At 40.1% G+C, this 6,745-nt stretch overlaps 1 protein-coding gene across 2 annotated transcripts in view; it reads left to right on the top strand.

Annotated features, from left to right (window-relative positions):
• The first annotated feature begins 588 nt into the window (after positions 1–588).
• RASGEF1A (RasGEF domain family member 1A) overlaps positions 589–6,745 on the top strand; it is a 156,579-nt gene continuing 150,422 nt past the window's right edge. For both annotated transcript variants that reach the window (XM_010400892.3, XM_010400891.3), the window contains exon 1: positions 589–1,097. The gene's annotated coding sequence lies outside the window, so the exon portion shown is untranslated. The remainder of the gene's footprint in view (positions 1,098–6,745) is intronic.

The following is a 6,745-nucleotide window of genomic DNA, read 5'->3' as shown; positions in this document are numbered from 1 at the left end:
AACAGTGAGAACCTAAACATTTCTTCCATTTTCCTGGTGACACTGAAGTATTTACAACTTCTCTGAAGCTGTCCTCTATTAGTTTCCTAAGAAAATATTTGTGTAAACAAACTTATGCATACAAGGGGTGTGAGTGTAATGAAATGATTAAATCATACTTTGGAGACTTAAGGTGATTAGAAATTAGTAGTGTTTGCCCAGAGCAATCTTTGCCATTTAGTGCAATGTTACCCACTCCAACAGCTTCCTTTTTCCTCTTGAAAATTATTTTGGGAATCCCCAGGATGGGTTCTGTCTCTAGCACCAATTTCTGATCTGCAGAGACACGTCCTGCGATGATAAACCAGAGACTCAGAAATTATCCCAGCCTTGTTCTGTTAGGAGTAATGAAGAAATGTTTCTCTCCTTAACTTGTATAAAATTTTGGGGCTCCCAACATCTTTCCCTATTTTTTTTTCCCCCTCTGATCCCAGAATTACCACCCTTGCCCTTGGTTTCCCACTCCCAGATAAACAGCCTATGAAATTGCTGCAAGGAGCCAAGTGCTGCTTTTCACACAGCCACAGAGAGATGTCCTTTACTGAACATATTCTGCATAGAGCCTCCATGCCAGCCTCCAAAGGAGAGAGATGATAATGGAATTGCCGAAATGCCGAGAAGTTCCCCCAGCACAGACTAAAGAGAAGACAGGAGCAGGGAGGCTCTAGAATCGGAGAGTACATCACATATTAAAAAGTAACTTTTCGGCAGCGCATTGCGAGGCTGAGCACCAGGCGGGGAAGGGGAGCACGCAGCCACATGGTATATTCCTGCCTCTCTCCTCTCCTCTCTCTCTTTTGGTCCTTCTCTCCGGCTCTCTCTCCCAGCTCCTCTCGCCGGCGCTGCCTTCCCCCTCTCCCCCTGCCGCAGGCTGCAGAATGGGACACGCTTGTTCCCCAGCCAGCCGGCAGCTGTCACACAGCAGAGGCAGCCAGCAGCCGGTGCGAGGAGTGAGCCTACTCTGTCATTTAGGATGACTCACTGGAATCTGGCATTAATTTCTCTTTTTCTGATAGTGGACGGAGAACAACCAAAAAGCTACACTGGACTAGACCAAGGTAAGAGATTTAAGTGTCTTTTTTACCCTACAGCCACCCAACACTTCGAGGGTGCCAAGCTGTGTACAAAAGCTGGCACCGGCAGTAATTCGGTGGGTGTCTGAACACCTGGCGTTACATGCCATCGGTGTGTCTTTCTGGTGTTAACCCTGTGTGTACCACCCAGCTACCCCCGCAGGGAGAGACGGCAGGTCAAAATATAACCTAGTGACTGCATTTTCTCCCCTTAATGCAACTTTTGTGGCTGCACTACCACCTGCTCCCGTGGATACAAGAAGCTTCTCAGTATTGCTAAATGATGAGGCTTTTGTGCTGTGCTGCTGGGAATGGAGCGTACCAGGCGTCTGTCATGGACTCCGTGTGGATTCATTCCCACAGCAGTTGTTTCATCACTTTAATGAGTTGAAATTCCACAGTCCACGGAAACGCTTCCCTGTCATTCCCTCTCTCTCTGAGGGGATCTCATATAGATACGATCCATTTTCAGGCTTTTCAAAAGTAGTGCTTGCTGAAAGCACCAGAACAAGTCTGCTGAAGCACAGGCAGTGCTGCACTATATATTCTGTCTGCATTCCTCTCTGCTTTTTCTCCCGTGAATCAAAAATTCAGTGTCGCAGGAGGGTTTTTGCAAGGACAGTAAATGTCTCCGGCAAAGAAATTTAAAGTAAAGGGAAAAGCTGTTTCTCCCCATTCTGAAATCCTAGCAAAATATTCTTCCATTTTCTGAGGAGGTACAGTATTTCTAGCAGAGTTATCTAAGCAGGTTTCTTCTGGGGCTGATTGACAGTTTTTAGTTGTGATTTTAATGGAAATCTTTCACTGAATGTCTACAGCTTCATTTCTGTCAATCCAATGCTTTTTACCAAATGGCTTTCTTCAGAGGGTGACACCTTCAAAATTAACCCAGCATCATGCTTTTCTAGATCTATAAACAGAGTATCAAACCAGCTGGTGCACATTGCAGAATTCCACGATCTTACCTTTGGATCTTTAATGGTGTAACTGCAGTGGAAGACATTTGGTTTGGTTTACAGGTTTGCTGTAGTGTGGAAAGTATCCCAATTGTAACTGAATTTATCTGGGTTTCTTATACATTATTCTTCTGCAATATCCTACACACTCTATTTGTCCGGACCTTCTGAGTACTGGCAATAGGTTTATTAAGGGTGGACTTTTAAACCCACAAAAAACTGCCCTGACATTACTGCCGTGAAAAGGACTCTCTGCTCAAGGAAGATGACAGGTCCCACGTTAATCACACCCATGGAGGTGACCAAACAGGTATCAGCAATTAACAAAAAAACACCACTCAGCTTCCTAGTAGCCACCAAGACCCACAGTCTGTTGACCCAGCACCAATATTTTTGGAATGAACTCAAACATGGCACCAATAAACACTCCCTGTAGCTACTGCCCCCTTCATGCACTCTTTAAAATAGGTTAGGGGAAAAAAGGTTCTTCTTTCAGAGAATTTTCAGGAATTTAATACAGAGCTTCAGGAAGAGGTAGGACAACATCTTGATGTGTCAGCATGGATTCTACATCATTTTCCATCAGAATATGGTACAATTTTTGGGTTGTAAAAGTGGAAAGCATTTACCAACACTATGCTTTAAGATTATTCCTAGTAATTTCGACAAGTGCAGAGACTTTTTTTTTACTTACTTCTTTTTGTTAGCATTTAGATATGGTGCCTGACTGCAAGGGTATCAGATTATTTCCAGGGAAAGTAATTCTAAAGTACAATTCAGACAACAGATCATTGTGATTCTTTTAACAGTTGATAATATTCATGCAACTTATTTTTAAATTAGTACCTATTTATTGTACACCAACTCTTAGTCACTTGCTAGTAAAGCACATGTCATAGTCTCTGGGGTCTGAGCAGCTATTTTTGAGCCTGTCTGGCTAATGTCTAGAATACAAAATTATCCTGTTCACAAGTTGGGCTTTTCTGTGTTATTTTCCTTTCTTCTGAGACATCAGTATATTATCAGTTTTCATCTGGGTGGCTCCTTTCAGGTGGAATCTTAGTCCATTTAAATGCAGACAATTTACTGCGATAACAGTTTATTGTAACTTAGCAACAAGAGATAAAAAAACCCCAAGTTACATCCATCACACATGCAAGCCTTGTATTGTGCTGCCCTGTACTCAGCAAATTAAACCCTTGAGATAAATGACATTCTAGACCAGTCAGTTTAATATCATTAGCTGGGCTGGCCAGTTGTTCTAATTACAGAAGTCAAAGACTGCAGGAAGCAGCTGCAAAGTCAGCACACGTGCAAGGAGCTGTTTGTAAAGCAGAAACACATGCTTTAACGTGAGGGGTTTTTTGTTGCAACATGAATTATTAAAGAAACGTATGGCATTTAGTATCACTGACAGAAAAATGGTCTGGCTGTGGTCCAGGTGGCAAGACTTATATGAGTGGCATGGCGTTATCACTGGTCTTTCTGTGAAGCTTCATTTCTGGCGTAATATTTTTCAGTAAAATAAACAAACACTTCCAGTGTTATTTCTCTATGATCAGGTTCTTGGGTCATTCATTTACTGGTGAGCTGGGAGGACAACACAAGGAAAATTAGCACAATGCTACCTACTGTCCTACCTATTTTACTCCAAATGGAGAATCTGCTATCAATGAAACATGTTCAGGGAGCAATAAGATTGCATAGCTGGTACACTGGAATTGGGAGGAAACATCTGTAAGACAGACACATGCTCAACTCTGGAGCTCTGCTTGAGCCTACAAGATTAATCCAGCCAAAAAACAGGTAAAAGTAAAGTCAGGCAGCTGCTCTGATGGGTGGCCAGGGATTCCCTCAGCTCTGAGTTTCACATCCCTCTTGGCATTTCACCTCCAGAAACTGAATTCAGGAGAGGCAGACATCTTGCTGTGGCTAGTTAAGTGGATTCAACCTTATAACTGATTTCCTTTAGAAAAGAAAAATGTTCAGCCAAGTTCTTTGCCTCAAAAAATCAGCTTAAATAGAAGGTCTTCACTTCTCTGATATTTCTGTATATTTCATTTGAACATAAAGCTCCATCCAAAGATGAAGAGCATTAAACAAATCAACAGGGTTTTACACGCCAGGAATGAACAAGCTCTTGATAACAACCTCTAGGAAGGTATCAAATCCGTCCCAACTACTTGATAAACCATATTCTGCACAGAGGCCTGCAAAAATGGACAAAGTTTCATCTCCTTTGAGATAAACACACTTAGCCACTTTCATAGCTCTCTATTAATATCACTGTAGCTCCAGCAGCTGTAGATGTATTCCCTGCACCCTGAACAGAGTCAAGACTATCTCCTCCCCACTGCATAGTACTGTGTTATAAGGTAAGCCAACTGCACCTACAAATAACATTTTAAACAGTTCTATTAATCATCATAAAGATGGTATTTCAAGTTGAATTTACACAGGCCCTATTTTTAGAACAGGGGACATTTTGCACACTTGCTATATTGCTTTCCAGGACCTTCTTGTAACATGTTCTCATCAATTAAGACCAAATCTAATCTTAGTCTGAGGATGTTTATAGGGGTTAAAGTAAGGCACGTATGTGATGCAAAACAGGCATCCAACCCTCATGATTAGGCATTGCCTTTTGAGGAGAACAGTTTTCTTTAATTAGAGTAAAGAAGTCTTAGAATTATAAGATCGTAGAATGTGCTAAATTGGAAGGGACCCATCAGGATCATTGAGTTCAACTCCTGACCCTGCAAAGCACCATCCCCAAGAGACGCACTCTGCCTAAGAGTTGTCCAAATACCTCTTGAACTCAGCCAGCCTTGGAGCTGTGACCACTGCCCAACCACTTTCTGCGTAAAAAACTCTTTCCTGGTGTCTTTCAAACACACTGTAAGTTAGTGATGTGTGTACTTGTTGGATAAGAACTGTTGCTTTCTTCACCTTCAATTCTTGCATTTTTCAACAAACTTTACCACACTCTTCTAGCATTTTCAATCCAATAGAATTTAAAACTTTGACCACCTACACCAGTGAAGAGTACATCCAACTGAAACATAAAGGAGTAATGTAACAAATGTGTAGTGTATCTCAGTATGTATGCATGGAAATAGTGTCAGAATCTAATATAAATACAAGGCAATATGTCCAATTTCAGTCACAACTGAGTTTGAATGTATTCTTCTTTAAAATAAAATCAGGAATTTCAGGCTTCTGTTTAATTATTTTGTTAGGACTAATTATTTTTCCATTAAAACCTATATTAGTTCTGTATTTATTTAATCCAAACAGTGGTCTGTATTTTCTCTAAAATAAAACACAGATGATGCAGATTCCAAGACACTGTTTTAGTTCTTTCTTGCTCAAACAAAATAAAAACAATATTGTGTTCATCACAAAGTGGCTTTTCCCATACTCAAGATTTGTCAAATAATTTCCATTTGTGAAAACTGACATCTTTCAAAACTGAACCAACAGGAAAATACTTTTTTTCTTCTCATTCATTTCATTAACATGTGAAAAGTCTTCTCACTCAATATCAGCTTGCTTGTTTCTGTTCTTTTGATTGTAATTCAAATCTCAAAAATCATGAGGAAGCTAAGTATGCTAGACGTGTATTCTCTTTAGGTTTTGAGGCAATTTCATTACTGAGTTGTTGGCTAGTTTAGGAATGCTGTGTTAAAGACAATCTGTGTGAATAAACTAACAACTGTCCAAAGGGAAACACTTCTGAGAGGAAGGAGTATACTCTCTAGAACAGTTCTCCTGACTGACACATCTGAAATGGATGCTAGACATGATATGAATTTTCATTTTTACTCAGCAAGGTCTATATGGCTTTTCCTTCCCATTTCTCCTCGCGTCTTTCCCCACCTTTTCATACTAATGATGTGTGTTTGAGAAAAATGTTCTTACTCCTCAGGGCACCAGCAATGTTAGGTAACATTTAGCAAAACATGCATCATCCAAGTGATCTGTAGGTTACACCAGGGACAATACCATGATCCACACGGTGAAGCAACTAGAGTGAAAGCCAAGTAAATTGTTGTTTTATAGGGAAGCTTGGACCCTGGAGCCACACAGTACTTGAAATCATGTAGCAAATGATTTTGTGTGTTGTAGAGATACTGGAGCTTTATGGGACAAGACCAATGCATCAAGATGTACAAGAGCAAAAAAAAAAGTGTATGGTGGAAACAGAAAATGAGATACATAACTCTCTGTTAAAGACTTCTTTCCAACTTATAGAATGAAAAGACTCGAGTTTTTTCCTAAGTTGTAAACACTACAAATTCTGTCATGAAACTCAAAAAGATAAACCACTCAAAAATCTGTGAAACTGTGTGCTGTATACACATACATGTTCATGTATGACACCATAAAAGTTCCAGATCCTAAAGAAGCCAAAAAACACCCTCAAAACAGAAATGCAACCACAGCCTTACAAATCACATTTGGTCATCTTTGAGGAAAGGTTTTAGGAAAATAATAAATTTAAATAGTCATTTTCACATAAATAGAAAAGAACATGGAAGATTTGAGCAGCCTTTCTTTAGTTCCTAAACACCTATAAACTCTGCCTTGCGTACAAGCACATCCTCACAACTTTACAATCACAACTGTGTCATGTCTAATACGCTGAATCTATAGTAAACAAGAAATTATCCCATA

The sequence above is a fragment of the Corvus cornix genome, chromosome 6 (assembly GCF_000738735.6).
Source record: "Corvus cornix cornix isolate S_Up_H32 chromosome 6, ASM73873v5, whole genome shotgun sequence".
NCBI classification, from domain to species: domain Eukaryota; kingdom Metazoa; phylum Chordata; class Aves; order Passeriformes; family Corvidae; genus Corvus; species Corvus cornix.
Note: the sequence above shows the minus strand (reverse complement) of the source record. Positions and strands in the feature narration are given on the sequence as shown.